Raw genomic sequence first — 14,878 nt, 5'->3', positions numbered from 1 at the left:
TCAAACAAGAAATTCCAGAAAGAATTAATTATTTCATCCTAGATAATGAAAATAATGAAACAACACACCAAAATATATGGAATTCACTCAAAGTACCTGTCAGGGGATATATTATATCTTTCCATACTTACATGAATAAATCAGAGAAAGAAGAAATAAATGAACTAAATATGCAACTAAAAAATTAGAGAAAGAACAAATTAAAACCACTCAATTAAATACCAAATTATAAATTCTAAAAATTAAAGGAGAAATTAATAACATTGAAAGCAAGAAAACCATTCAGCTAATAAATAAACCTAAGTGTTTGTTTCACGAAAAAAAATTAAATTGATAAACATCTGGTCAATTTTGATTAAAAAAAAAAGAAGAAAACTAAATTGCTAATATCATAAATTAAAAAAGGAAATTATAAGAGAAATTAAAGTAATAATTCTGAATTATTTTGCCCAACTAAATGCCAATAAATTTGATAATCTAAGTGAAATGGGTGAATGTTTACAAAAATATAAGTTGCCTGGGTTAAATGAAGAGGAAATTAAATACCTAAACAACCCTATCTCAGAAAAACAAATTCAAGAAGTCATGACTGAACTCCCTAAGAAAAACTCTCCAGGAACATATGGATTCCCAAGTTAATTGTATCAAACATTTACGAAACTAATGTATCCAATTCTATATAAACTCTTTGGAAATATAAGTAAGGCAAAACTGCCTAATTCTTTCTATGGCACCAATATGGTGTTGATACCTAAACCAGGAAGAGTTAAAACAGAGAAAGAAAATTATAGACCTATCTCCCTGATGAATATAGATGCCAAAATCTTAAATAAAATCTTAGCAAAATGATTACAAATTATCACTAGGATAATACACTATGACCAAGTAAGATTTATCCCAGGAATTCAGGGTTGTTTCAAGATTAGGAAAACTGTCAGTATAATTAATTTTATCAATGATAAGCCTATCAGAAATCATATGATTATATTAATAGATGTTGAAAAAGCTTTTGACAAAATACAGCACCCAGTCCTAATAAAAACACCAAAGAGTTGAAATAAATGGATTATTCCTTAGAATATAATAAGCAATATCTATCTGAAATCATCAACAAGCACTGTATGCAGTGAGGATAGGCTAGAGGCATTCCTAATAAGATCAGGAGTGAAACAAGTATTCCAATTATCACCACTACTGTTCAATATTGTAATAGATATGTTAGCTTTAGGGCATCTAGATAGTGCAGTGGATAGAGCACCGGCCCTGGAGTCAGGAGTACCTGAGTTCAAATATGGCCTCAGATACTTAATAATTACCTAGCTGTGTAGCCTTGGGTAAGCCACTTAACCCCATTTGCCTTGCAAAAACGTAAAAAAAGAAATGTTAGCTTCAGCAATAAGAAAAGAAAAAGCTATTGGAGGAATTACAATTGGAAAGGAAGAGTCAAAATTCACTCTTTGGAGATGACAGGATTGTATACCTAGAAAATCCCACAAAATCTTCTAAAAAATACTAGAAATAATTAGCAACTTATCAAAGTTGCAGGATATAAAACAAACCCTCATAAATCCTCAACATTTCTATATATGTCTAGCAAAATACAGCAGCAAGATCTAGAAAGAGAAAACCTATTCAAAGTAATCAGCAGACAATGTAAAATACCTGAGAGTCTACCTGGCAATACAGACTCAAAAACTTTTTGAAAACATTTGAAAAACACTTCTCATGCAAGTAAATTAATATTTAAATAACTGGACAAATATTAACTGCTCATGGATAGCTATAGCTAATGTAATAAAAATGACAATTCTACCAAATTTCCTGTTTAGTGCCCTACCAATCAAAATTCCAAAAAGTTACTTTAATGAGTTAGAAAAAGTTGTAAGTAAATTCATATGGAGAAATAAAAAGTCAAGAATTCCCAGGGATTCAATGAAAAAAAAAAGTGCAGAAGAAGGTGGTTGGCGTACCAGATCTAAAATTACATTATAAAGCATCAGTCATCAGAACTGTCTGGTATTGGCTAAGAAACAGAGTGGCTTATCAGTGGAATAGACTAGGTGCAATAGCAGGAAATGATTATAGTAATTTGCTTTATAATAAACTCAATGAATTCAGCTTTGGGGATTAAAAACTCTCTTTGATAAAAACTGTGGCAAAAATTGGAATTTAGTATGGAAGAGAGTTAGATTAGACCAAAACCTCATACCCTATACCAAGACAAGATCCAAGAAGATTCTGGATTTAGACAAAAAAACAAAAAAAACCCCAATATTATAAGCAAAGTAGAATATCAAAGACTAATTTACCTGTCAGATCTATCAAAAGGGAAGCAGTTTATGATCAAGGAAGAGATAGAGAACATCATTAAAAACAAACTAGATAATTTTGATTACATTAAATTAAAAAGCTTTTGCACAGACAAAACCAGTGTAACCAAGATCAAAAGAAATGTAACAAATTAGGAAATAATTTTTACAACTAGTATTTCTGACTAAAGACTAATTTCTAAAATATACAGAGAACTGAGTCAAATTTTCAAAAAAAAGAGCAAACCATTCCCCAGTTGACAAATGGTCAAAGGATATGCAAAGTAATTTTACAGATGAGGAAATCAAAGTAGTCCATTGTCATAGAAAAATTGCTCTAAATAATCACTTATTAGAGAAATGCAAATTAAAGCTTCTCTGAGGTACCACCTCACACTTCTCAGACTGGCCAATAAGACCAGAAAGGACAATGATCAATGTTGGAAGGGATGTGGGAAATCTCAGACACTAATACATTGTCGGTGGAGCTGTGAACTCATCCAACCTTTCTGGAGAGCAATTTGGAATTACGCCTGAAGGGCAACAAGAATGTATATACCTGTTGATCCAGCAATACCTCTCCTGGGTCTATACCCTGAAGTGATGATGATAAAGGGTAAAAACATCACTACAAAAGTATTCATAGCAGTCCTATTAGTGGTGGCAAAGAATTAGAAATTAAGTGAATGTCCTTCAAGTAGGGATTGGCTTTAACAAATATATATATATATATATATATATATATATATATATATATATATATATATATATATATATATATATATATCCTAACAGCAACATGGAGGTGGGGGTGGTGATCAATTTTGATGGACTTGCTCATTTCATCAGTGCAACAATCAGGGTCAATTTTGGACTATCTGAGATGAAGAATACCAGTGAAAGAATTGTTGAGTTTGAACAACGATCAAAGACCTTTAATTTATTAAAAAACACATTATCTTATTATGGAATTTTGCTATCTCTTATCCTTTTTTTCTACCTAAAGAATATGAATTCTCTCTTATCACATTCAACTTAGGTCATTGTATACCATGGAAACAATGTAAACACTAACACACTTCCTTCTCTGTGGGGGTGGGGGAGGGAAGCAAAATTATGGGAAAAATTATAAAACTCAAAATAAAAAAATCATTCCTAAAAAATGCAATGTAAAAAAAGAATAATTTACCCTGTACAACTGATCATTATCACATGGGATGGGAGTAATGAAACCTGAATTAAACAGATGACTTCAAGAATTCCTGATAAAAAGACCAGAGCTTCATTGAAACATTGAAATTCAAACAGTGCTTAAGAGAAGCATAAAAAATCAAACATGAAAGAACAGAACTAAAGGAACACACAAATATAAATTGCTTACATTCCAATATAGGGAAATAAAACATCTATTCCCTATGAACCTTATCTTCATCAGGGGTCACAGAAGGAATCTTAAACAGTTGGAAGGCCTGGAAGTGGTTCTGTTAAGTCTTGATATTCTTAAGAGGAAATGAAAAGGAGAAGCAAGGAAACAGAAAATACTGGGAAAGAGAGATAGAAGGGTAAGTAAGATTAGGATAAATTATGACACTTAAATAGGGTATGTAGATAGATGTACAAATGCAAGAAAGCAAGACACATGTGGAGAAGTGATTCACACTTGAACATCATCCTCATCTGGGTTGGTCAAATGAGGAAAAAAGCATACACATAAACACCCACAGAGTTGTATACAAAATATATTTTCAATTAACTGGGAAATAGGAAGGAAAGGGGAAAAGGAAAAGGTGTAATTTTGAGTGAGATGATTTAAAACCAACTCTAAAGAAGTACAAAATTAGTGACAAAGGTAATGAGTGGAAATCTGAAGGGTATGCACATCAAATTGGGAGTGACTGAAGAATCTATAGTGTATAAATATGACAGATAACTATTGTGTTCTAATAAATGATGAAGGGAAAGTTTCAGAGAAACCTGGGCAGAGTAGTACAAACCAATGCAGTATGAAATAAACAGAAGCAGAATATATTATATAATTAAAGACACAGTAACTCTAAATCATCATAATAGTCAAGCAAGATTTGGGACAATTAATGATGAAACATGCTAACCAAATCATGAAAAGTATCAAAATACAGAGATATAGACACAAATGTATATGCATATACATATATGCAGATATATTTACATGTATGCATGTAGGTATAAATAATATATTAATATATACATTCAAACACAGTAATACATAAATATAATTACTTTTTGACATGACCCATGTAGGAATTTGTTTAATGATTATTTTTAACAAGGACCATTTTTTTTTTGCTCTTAGTTAAGTAAAATAGCTGTATTACAAAGTTTAAAGTCAAGAAATAGCCTTGAGATTGCTCAAACAGCTAAAGAGGAATCTAACCATAAAAAGCAAAAAGCAACTGTGATAACAGGGAAGATTGAGACACAAATTTGGAAGAAAACAACCACATGAAAATATCTATAAGCAAAACCGCAAAGAAATATGTAAATTAAACAGGTGTCCAACAAGAATTCCTGGGAAAATTGAGAGAGAGGGAGAGAGAGAATTGGAGGGAAAAGTTGCAGAAAAATGAGAGTTGTGTAAGAAAATTATGAAAAGAGAATTTACAACTTGGTAAAAGAGGTATAAAATACTGAAGATGTAAAAAAAAAATCCATAAAATTTTTTAAAAAAAGTAGAATTGTCCAAATGGGAAAAGAGGTACAAAAGATCACTGGGAAAAAAAATTTCTTTTAAAAAAATAGACCTGGACAAGTAGAAGATACTGACTCTATGAAATAAAGAAACAAAGTCAAAAGAATGGAATCAAATAGAAGGTATCATACAATATCTCATAAAAATGGAAAATAGATTGGGAGAGATGATTTTTAAAATATTTCACTCAATGAAAGCCATGTACAACAATAAAAAGAAACTAGACATAATATTTCATGAAATAAAGAAAAATTTCCCCAATATGTTAGAAGCAAATATATTGAAAAATATATATTAACCACTTCCTGAAGGAAATCCCCAAATGAAAATTCCTAGGAATTTTAAGTTCAAATTTCAGAAATCCTAGCTCAAGAAGAATGTGTTATAGACACCCCAAAAGAAGTAAAAAGTCAAATTTATCAAGCCATAGTCAGTCTCACAAAAGATTTAATAGCTTCCAGCTGTAAAAAAGCAGACGATTTAGAAATAATATATTGCAAAGACAAAGGAACTCAGATTATAATCAAGAATAAATGACTCAACAAAACTGAATATAATGCTATGGGGGACAGGGAGAGAGATATAATAACATAAAGGAATTTTGAGTTTTTCATTGTGAAGAGACAAGAACTGGAAAATTTCACATTCAATCTATAAGATTCATGAGAAGCATTAAAAGGTAAACATACAAGAGAAATTATAAGTGATTCGATAAGATTAAGTTGCTACATTTGTGTATAAAAAAATAGTATAAGCAATTCCTAAGAACTTTATCATGAATAGAATACATATGAGTGTCATTAGTAGTTAGAAGTCTAAATAAGCAGAAAACCAAGCTGTGAATGACTTAAGTTGAGAAAGTCTCAATAAAATAAAAGAGTGAAAAAGAAGCATAAACTAGGGATAAGAGGAAGAATGAGGCAAATAGGAAAAATTGTATGAAAGAAAAAAAAATATTTATAATGGATGGGGAAATGAAGGCATGGGAAACAGTTAAACTTCACATATCAGAATTGGTTTGAGGAGGGTAATACACACACACACACTTAGCTGGAAAGAGAAATCTATCTTAATAGAGAACAAAAAAGGGAATAAAAAAGGGAGGTGATTTAAAGAAAGGCAGATTAAAAAGATAATATTTATGAGCAAAATAAGTTTTGAGGAGGGTGAAGCAAAAGAGAAAAAGTTAATTAAAAGAAATTAGAATGGAGAGAAATACATAGTAATCAGAACCATGAATCTGAATATGAAAGGTACTTAATTCATCTAAAAACTGAAAGCAGATAGCAGGTTAAAATTTATTGTGTATCAGTTAAAGTTAAAAAAGAAAACCAGAATTAACAATCATCATGCCAGACAAAGTAAAAGCAAAAATAGGCTTAAGTAAAAGAGATAAGTATGGAAGCTATAGGAGGAAATAAAAAGTAAAACTATACTAGGAGAGAAACACAACTTTCCCCTCTCCAAGCTATATAAATTAATTGTAAAATAAAATAGAAATAAGTTAAATAGATGAATAGAATTGTAGAAGATTTAGATATGATATGCCTCTGGAGAAAAAAGGAATGGGAATATAAATTAGTTCACCTTTCTTATTAGCTGAAAATGGCAACTTCATAAAAATTGACAGAGTAGGGGCAAGGCTTGAGTGATAAAATGCTCAGGAAAAACTCTTTTAAAGTGACTTCATATGTAATAAATACAATTATTCCATATTGTAGGCCTTTTTATTAAAATATACAAAAGCCTCACAAATAAATGAAGAAATATAATTTTGAATCAAAATGCAATGAAATTATATTCAATAAATAGATTAGAAAGTTCAGATTAAAATTAATTGGAGACTAAGAAATCTAATACTAAAGAATGTGAAAAAAATGAACATAACATAAAACAATCAAAATATTTAGTAAAGAAAATGGCAACAATGAGAAAACATGCCAAAATTTTTTAAATGAAGTCAAAGTAGATTAAAGGGCAAAACAGAATTTCTAAATGTTTTAGATCAATGAAAAAGTAAAGGAACAGAATAATAAATTGAATATTAACTTTTTAAAAAACAGAATTTAAGAATCCCCAATTACACACTCAAATAGAAATTCTGAAAATAAAAGAAAGGATCATTAAAATTGAAAATAAAAGAAAAAATTAGAACTAATAAAGCAGGAACTATATTTATGAAAAACTAATAAAATAAATAAAATATTGATTAATTTAAATTAAAAAACATTTTACCAGAGTAATTGTCAGAGGATTTCTGGGGAGAACCCAGATGGTTGCACAAAATCTCTAAAAACAGATCAAAAGCAATAGAAATCCTCCCCTACCCCCCAAAAAACTGAATGAAGCAATTTTTCAACTCAAGATACCTAGGTGGAACTTCATAAAAAACATCTGTCTCACTTCTATTTTTTTAAAGGAATTATTTTTTTTCAGCAATCTTTTGTACCTCTTTTCCCATTTAGACAATTCTGCTTCTTTTTTTTAAAAAAGTGTTTAGCATATTCAGTAGCTCTTGGAAGTCAACAGGAATCTCAGCCACAACAAAGTTCAGATATTGACTGTGAGGGTTCCAACCTTGGTTTAGAAAATAAAGTTAAAGCAAAGGAATGCTGGTACAACAGGTGGAACTGAGTGGGTGTAAACTAAGGCAAGGAACAAACCAAAAGCACTTGAAGTACCAAAGCAAACAACTCAGCACAGAAAGCTTGGGACTATATACTCTATCCCAAAGAAGCAGAATTCATTCACCAAAATGAGAAAAGAATAAAAAAAGATTGCTAATCATAGAAAGTAATTATTCTGATAGGAACAAAAAGAAAAACCTCACTATTTTAAAAAAAGGAAAGTGATGACAAAATTACTGCATATAAAGCCTCAAAGGGGTTTATGAATTAGTATCAATTGAAAAAGTATTTTAAATGTCCAAGAAGAGAGGGGGAAGAAAAATGAAGGAAAGAAACGAGAATAATACAGGAGAAACAGGAAAAATTCTCTGAAGAAATCAACTCCTTCAAAAGTAAAATTGACAAATGGAAATAGAATCAACTCCTTTAAAAGCAAAATTGATCAAAAAGAAAAAGGAAAACTAATCCTAAATTAAAGGCTATCCTCTGGGATAGGAAAACAACTCATCTAAAAATAAAATTAATTAACTAGAAAAGAAAACATAAAAGTTAACTGAAGAAAATATAACCAATAAAAATTAGAATTGGCAAATGGAAACTAATGACTCTATGGCACAGCACAATTCCAAGAGACAAAAATCAAAAGTCTGTAGGAAAAAGACCAACCTAAAGGATCCAGGAGAGATAATTAGCAAGTTATTTTCTACCTATGATCAAAAATAGTTTGGACAATATCATGTAGGAAATTATCATGGAAAACTACCCTAATATCCCAGAACAGAAATATAAAATAGTCCTAGAAACAATCCATTGGTCATACTTGGAAAGAATCCTAAATGAAAATTGCAAGGAATTGTTACAGTTTCAGAATTCTCAGATAAAGAAAATATTGAAAGTTGCCAAAAAGAATCAATTAAATTGCCAGGAAGCCACAGTTAGATTATGCAAGACTTATTAGCTTCATCCATAAAGGAGCAGAGGACATGGGATATGATATTACAGAAGGCAAAGCAGCTTGAATTAAAACAAAAAATAAACCACCCTGAAAAATTCAGCTTATGCATTCAAGGAAAAAGGTGCATTTTAGATAAAGTAGATAACTTTTATACTTGCTTGATAAAAAGAACAGATCTGAACAGAAATTTTTATCTTCAAATATAAGACTCAAGAGATGTTTAAAAAAGGTAAATGGAAAGAAAAAAACGCAAGTCAATAAGATTAAACTGCCTACATGTGAACATGAAAAGACAATACTTATAATTCTTGAGCATGATACTTAGTACCAGGAGGTGTGGGTCTGAATTAATCATGAAGCAAATGATGCTTCTAACCCTTGAGAACTATACTTCTATCATGACTGATGAAAGGAAGATACTTTGATAGAGAGTGTAGGTGCAAGATGGGTATAAAACAATTAAGACATGAAAAGAAGGATTATCCTGGGAAAAGAAGGCAGAAGCATTAGAGGATAAATACTACCACATGAGGAAGCACAAAGGACCTATTATAATAGAGGGAAAGAAGGGAGTTGTGAACACTGAGTAAAGTTTACTCTCAATAGATTTGACTCAAAGAAAAAAATAACATATTCTCAATTGAATTTAGAAATTTATTGTACTCTATAGAAAAGAATGGGGGAAAGAAGAAAAAAGAGAAAGAAAGGGATGATAACAGGGAGGGGGATAGGAAAAGGGAAAGGGAAAAAGAAAAAGAAAAAAGAAAAGAAAAAGTGAAAGGGAGAAGGAAACAGGAAGAGGACTGTTGGAAGGGGGACCAGGTTGAGAGAGAGGCAACAGTCAAAAGCAAAATACTGGTGACAATATATTGGCAGCAGAAAGAAAAGTATAAATAGGTGAAAGATAGGTTGGAAGGAAATACAGAATTGATTAAAAACCAGAAACCCACAATATGTTGTTTGCAAGAGGTTATTTTTCAGCTATAGTAAAAAAGAAAAAGCAAGGTAATAATACTGATATCTCAGACAAAGCAAAAGCAAAAATAGATCCAATTAAAAGGGGAAAGGAAGGAAACTACATCTTCCCAAATGGTACAATAATGAAGTAATACCAATATTAAACATATATGCATTAAATGGTACAATAAAAAATTTCTCAGAGGAGAAGCTAAAGGAATTACAGAAAGAAATAGACAGCAAAATTATACTGGTGGGGGGCTCAAATTTCTTCTCTCAGAATTAGACAAATCTAACCACAAAATAAAGAAGGAAGTTAAGAATGTGAATGAATTTTTTAAAATTTTATTTATTTAAGGCAATAGGGTTATGTTACTTGCTCAAGGTCACATGGCTAGGCAATTATTTAATGTCTGAAGCTGGATTTGAACTCATGTACTCCTGACTCCAGGGCTGGTGCTCTAACCACTGCACCACTTAGCTGTTCCAAGTGAATGGAATTTTAGAATAGTTAGATATGATAGATGTTTGGAGAAAACCGAATGAGAATAGAGAAGAAAATATCTTCTTCTCTGTTGTACATGGCACCCACACAAAAAATTGACCATATATTAGGGCATAGAAATTTCTCAATCAAATACAGAGAAGTAGAAATGTCAAATGCACCATTTTCAGATGAAGATGAAATAAAAATTCCATATAATAAAGGATCATTGAAAGATAAACTAAAAGTTAACTGGAAACTAAATAGCCTAATTTTAAAGAATGAGTATATCAAAAAATCATCCAAGACAATAAGACATTAAATCAAAATTTGCAGGATGCAATTAAAGTCCTAATTAAGGGAAATTTTGTATCTCTAAATCTCACATCAATAAAATAGAGAAAGAGGAGGTCACTGAATTGGGCATGCAACTTAAAAAACTCTAGAAAAATACATTTAAAAATCTTCAATAAATAGCAAGTTAGAAATTCTGAAAATTAAAGAAGAAATTAGTAAGATTAAAAGAAAACTATTGAATTAATAAATAAAACTAACTGGTTTTATGAAAAGATTAATAACATAGATAATCCTTAGATTAATCTTATTTTAAAAAAAGACAAAAACCAAATTACCTTTATCAAAAATGAAATGGATTAAATCACCACTGATGAGGAGAAAATTAAAATAATAGTTTGAAGCTATTTTCCTCAACCATATGCCAGTACACATAACAATGTAAATGCATGAAGAGTTGCAATAATATAAACTGCCAGATTAACAGAAGAGGAAATAAAATACTTGCCTTTACCAGAATAACTCCATCTCATGGCCTAATTAATATGAAACTGGAGTATTGGAAATGGTACTGCTGTGGGAGTCTCTTGGCCTTAAATCGATTTTGATTCCTCCCATATCAGTGAGGCACCACAGGACACAATCAGCACAAGGCAACACCAGCATGTGATATCAAGCAAAAGAAAAAAAAATGGCAACTACCCAATCTACCCAATCAGGCTATTTATATAGGAATACAAGGATGGTTCAAAATTAGGAAAACAATCAGCAAGATTGACTATATCAGTAAAGAAAATAACAGAATCATATGGTTATCTCAATACATCTGAAAAACCTTAAAATATATGGCACCCTTTCCAATTAAAAACACTAGTGAGAATAGGAATAAATAATACTATCTATATGAAATTATCAGCAAGCATGCAATATATAATGGGATAAAACTAGCAGCAATCCCAATAAGATCAGGGATAAAATAAGATTGCTCGTTATCACCTCCTTTATACAATATTTGATTACAAGTATTAGCTTTAGCAATAAAAAAGAAATCAAGGCAATTTGAATAGGCAATGAGGAAGTAAAGCACCAATCCATTCCAGATGATATAATGGCATAATTGTGAAACCCTAAAAAATCAACTAAAAAACTGTTTACAACAATTAACAATGGTGGCAGAGTAGCAGGATAGAAAATAAACCCATATAAATCATCAGCATTTCTACATATTACCAATAAAGTCAAAGAATAAGAAAAAGAAAGAAACATTCTATTTAAAGTAACTGAAGACAAAACAAAATACTTGAGAATCTATCTTTCAAGACAAATCAAGAAACTCTATGAACACAATTACAAAATGCTTTTCACACAAATCAAGTTAGATCTAAACAATTGAAAACTGTCAATTACTCATGAGTAGGGTGAGCCAGTAATAAAAGTGGCAATTCTACCTAAATTAAATTATTAATTCAGTGCCATACCAATCAATCTACCAAAACATATTTTACAGAGCTAGGAAAAAAGATAAGAACAAAATTCATCTGATCAAGAATGGACAAGAATATCTAGGAATTAATGAAAAAATGCCATGGAAGGTTAATTTAGCAATCACAGATCTAAAACTACATTATAAAATAGGAGTCATCAAAACTGTATAGTACTGGCTAAGAAAAAGAGAAGTAGATCAGTCAATAGATTGGGAACAAAAGAAATAGTAAATGACTAGTAATCTACTGTTTGATAAAATCAAAGACTAGCTTCTGGGTTAAGAACTTATTATTTGACAAAATTTGCCTGGAAAACTGGTAGATAGTAGGACAAAAATTAAGCAGAGACCAACATCTCACACCCTATACCAAGATTAAGTAGTAATAGGTACAGAATTTAGACATAAACAGTGATACCATAAGCCAATTAGGAGAACAATATAGATAATATGGATATAGATAAAAATATAGATCTGTCTGATCTATAGAGAGGGGAGTTTATTACCAGAAAAGATTATAAATTTAAAAATGGGTAATTTTGACTATACCAAAATAAAAATGGTTTGCACAAATAAAATAACTATATACAAGAATAGAAGGAATTCAGAAAGATTGGGAACAAAACTTTTCACAGCTAGTCAAATTTCTAAGAATACAAACCATTTCCCAATCAATAAATAATCCAAGGATACTAACTGGCTTTCTTCAGATAAACAATTAACATGATTTATAGTAACATGAAAAATGCTTTAAATCATTATTGATTAGAGAAATGTGAATTAAAACAACTCTGAAATACTATCTCACACCCATTAGATCAACTAAAATGACAAAAAGGAAAAAAATAATCAATGTTGGAGAGGATGTGGAAAAACTAGGGCACTAATGCATTCTTGTTTGAAGTATGAACTGATCCAACTATTCTGGAGAACAATTGAGAACTATGCCCAAAGGACAATAAAACTATGTATATCCTTAAAACTAGCAATAACACTACTAGATCTATTTTCCAAAGAGATCTGAAAAAGTGAAAAAATATTTATAGCAGCTCTTTTTGTAGTGGTAAAAAATTGGAAATTGAAGGGATTTTCCATCAATTGGGGAATGATTGAACAAGAAATGGTATAGGAATGCTATAGATTACCATTGAAGCATCAGGTTCTTCACTGACATGAGGAAAAGGAAGGTAAGGGTGGTAGAAAGATGTCAATTCAAAGGCTTGCAAAAGCATGAATGTTAGAAAATATCTTTACATATAAATGAAAAAAATAAACTACCAGTGGTAAAAAAAAGAAAAGAATGAATGCTACATCAATGAAGATAAAAATTAAAATTATTAGGAGCTACTTAGCCCAATTTTTTGCAAGTAAAATTGAATAAAATTAATTTGAAATAGATGAATATTTATAATTTACAATTTTATAATAAAATTGTCCAATTTAATGGAAAAGAGTATATATTTAAATAGATCTATATTAAAAAATGAAACTGAACAAGACATTAATGAACTTCCTAAGAATTTATTTTTGGGATCAGATGGATTTGAGAACTAATTCTATCAAACATTTGAACATTTTTTCCAGTACTATAGAAAATATTTTTTTTAAATGTAGAGAAGGAATTCTACCATGTTCCTTTTTTTGTATATGGTTTTGATACCTAAAACAGGGAGAGGAAAAACAGGTCTGTTTTCTGGATGAATATAGATGCAAAATTGTTTAAAGAAATACTAGCAAGTAAATCATAGCAATACATCACAAAGTTCAAATGCTATTATGAGTAGGTGAGCTTTCTATAGTTGATTTTGAATTATTGGGACTTTGGTTCAAGAAAAGACTTCAGTTCCTGGCATTTCAAATGATCTTCTGAATCTTTCTAAGACAATTAAAATGGAAGCATATAATGGATAAGTTTATTTATATGAGGTAAAAGAGGTTTTTCATAAGCAAAATTAATATAACCTAAATTAGGAGGAAAGCAGGAAATACAGAATTTTTAATGTAAGTTTCTTTAGCTCTCTGAAATATGTTATCCCAATTCTTCAGATCCCTCAATGTTGAGCCTTATAAGTGCTGTTTTAGTCTGATTGTGTTCCCTTTGTAATTCAATGTTTTCTTTTTTGCTGTTTGCAATATTCTGTCTTTTGTTTGAGGGTTCTGGAATTTGGTTGTTACAGCCCCTGATGTTTTTATCCTGTGGTCTATTTCTGGAAGGGTTCTAAGGATTTTGGTCTAGTAGTTTGGGACAGTTTTCACTTATACTTTTCCTGCATGATGTTTTCCAAGTTCTTTTCTTGGTCCAGGCTTTTTAATAGCACAATAAATCATCGATTGCCTCTCCTGGATTTGTTTACCAGATCATTTGTTTTCCCTAGAAGGTACTTTATATTTTCTGCAACTTTTTCATGTTTTTATATTTTTTGATTGAATCTTGTAATCTTGTAGATTCATTAGTTTCTAACTGCTCAGTTGTAATTTTTAGGTTTTTATTTTCTTCAATTGTCTTTTGTGTTTCCTTTTCCAGTTGGTTATTTTTACTTTTAATGGAGTTAATTTCTTTGGTCAACAGGTCATAATTTTCCTGCATGACTTTCATTACTTTTTTTCCATTTTTCTTCTTTCTCTCTTTTTTGGTTTATAATTTTTTAAGCTCTTTGATGAGCTTTTATATTTGAGTTCAATATATAGACTGTTTTGATACTTCTGTGAATAATTTTTTGCTGCTTTCTTCTTCAGCCATGGCATTGCTCTCATCTTTACCTATAAAGTATTTTTCTATAATGAGCACTCTTAGCTTTTTCATTCATTTTTGTTGTTGTAATTCTGCTCCTGAGGTATATGGAGAAAAAATACAATCTTCTATTTTTCAGGGGCTGGGGAACTGATCTCTGGATTCTTGTTGGCCAAGATGTTGCCAATACAGTCCAGGCTTTGCCTTTGCAGAGGTTTGTTTTCTCCTTTATGTCCAGGTTCTGACTTAACAGAGGATTGTTCCCAACTCTGTCTTTTAGCCTGGTGTTCTCAGGGTTCATTCTTTGGGG

The sequence above is a fragment of the Macrotis lagotis genome, chromosome 3 (assembly GCF_037893015.1).
Source record: "Macrotis lagotis isolate mMagLag1 chromosome 3, bilby.v1.9.chrom.fasta, whole genome shotgun sequence".
In the NCBI taxonomy this organism is placed as follows: Eukaryota; Metazoa; Chordata; class Mammalia; order Peramelemorphia; family Peramelidae; genus Macrotis; species Macrotis lagotis.
Note: the sequence above shows the minus strand (reverse complement) of the source record.